The sequence below is a fragment of the Lactuca serriola genome, chromosome 5 (genome assembly GCF_051521515.1).
Source record: "Lactuca serriola cultivar US96UC23 chromosome 5, Lser_US96UC23_V15, whole genome shotgun sequence".
Taxonomy (NCBI): domain Eukaryota; kingdom Viridiplantae; phylum Streptophyta; class Magnoliopsida; order Asterales; family Asteraceae; genus Lactuca; species Lactuca serriola.
Window position 1 is genome coordinate 139,422,234 of NC_136412.1, and position 1,896 is coordinate 139,424,129.

The following is a 1,896-nucleotide window of genomic DNA, read 5'->3' on the forward strand; positions in this document are numbered from 1 at the left end:
TGTACAAAATTATACTTATATATACCAAAACAATGCAGGTTATGACACCATAGATGCCACACATGTTGCAGTCCCTGCTCTTCAGGTGGACGAGTTAAAGAAAATTACCGATAACTTTGGTTCAGCATCATTTATCGGTGAGGGAACGTATGGAAGAACATACTTTGGTGTTCTTAAAAGTGGGCAGGCTGCAGCTATTAAAAAATTAGATTGTACAAAGCAACCAGACCAAGACTTTGTAGCTCAGGTTTCTATGATATCAAGGCTTAAACATGATAATCTTGTGGAGCTACTTGGATATTGTGTAGATGGTGATTGGAGTGTACTTGCTTATGAGTTTGGTGCAAATGGATCTCTACACGATATTCTTCATGGAAAAAGAGGTGTTAAAGGTGCACAACCAGGTCCAGTTCTATCATGGTCCCAAAGAGTTAAAATTGTTGTTGGGGCTGCAAAAGGACTTGAATACTTGCATGAAAAGACACAACCTCCAATTATTCATCGAGATATGAAATCAAGTAATGTTCTGCTTTTCGAGGACTATGTGGCTAAGATTGCAGATATTACTTTAACAAGCTTAACCCCAAGTATGGAAGCACGGCTTCATTCTAGCCATGTTCTTGGTACTTTTGGTTATCATGCACCTGAATATGCCATGACTGGACATCTGAGTTTAAAGAGCGATGTTTACAGCTTTGGAGTTGTTCTTCTTGAACTTTTGACTGGCCGAAAGCCTGTTGACCATACTTTGCCACGTGGTCAACAGAGTTTAGTCACCTGGGCAACACCAAGACTCCATGAAGATAAGATGAGGCAGTTGGTTGATGCAAGACTGAATGGAGAATACCCACCAAAGGCGGTTGCCAAGATGGCAGCAGTTGCGGCGTTGTGTGTGCAATATGAAGCTGAGTTTAGGCCAAAGATGAGCATTGTTGTAAAAGCACTGCAGCCATTGTTGAATGCTCATGCTTAATTAATTATATTGTTGTAGATCATTTTTGATTGACCTGTGTATAAAAAAGGTTCAATTTTTTTTAAAGAGATTGGAATATATTTGCTTTTGTGACAAATATGTATAGTTGTATATAGTCCAGGGTTGGTTATGTAAATATTTTGAAGTTTAGTAAAGTTGTCGTTGAATCTGTTAGAAGAAGAGTAGAAGTAGAGAATCTTGTATATAATGAATCTTCTTGATTCATTCTTTCAATAATGAGAAAAATGACTTCTATCTTCAATTCATTGAAAAATAATATGGTATCAAAGAAAAAGTTTTTGGATCACAAATTTCTCCATTGTTGTTTTCTCGTTCATTCTTTTGCATTTTTGGATTCTCTTCTGTTCTTGATTCATCATGTCGATTCCTACTTCATCAAATAGTTCTATAGGATCGATTCCTTCAAGATCGATCGAAATTTCAAATCCTCTTTTCTCAACTCTTCAGATAATCCGAGTACTATACTCGTTTCGAAGGTTTTTGATGGAGCCGGATTTGCCATGTGGAAAAGATCTATGGTTCTTGCTTTATCAACAAAGAATAAAACCGGTTTCATTGATGGATCTATTGAGAAGCCAAATTCTAATTCTCCAGATTATCACAATTGGAATAGAGTCAACTCTATGATCCTCAGTTGGTTGGTTGCTGAATTCGTTGTCTAAGGAAATTGTTGAAAGTGTTCTTTTCTTGCAAACTGCAAAAGAAATCTGGAATCTTTCAAAGGTACGAACAATCCAATGGAGCATTAATTTTTCAAATCCAGAAACAATTGTTTTCGTTAACTCAAGGTTCGGATGATTTTTCCACTTACTTCACAAAGATCAAATGAATTTGGGATGAGTTGAAAACTATATATTGAAATTCCTGATTGTTCTTGTGGATCTTCTGTTGGAATCAACAAA

At 36.4% G+C, this 1,896-nt stretch overlaps 1 pseudogene; it reads left to right on the plus strand.

Annotated features, from left to right (window-relative positions):
• Nucleotides 1-253: 253 nt before the first annotated feature.
• On the plus strand, nucleotides 254-988 carry LOC145051266 (pto-interacting protein 1 pseudogene; annotated as a pseudogene).
• Nucleotides 989-1,896: the final 908 nt, after the last annotated feature.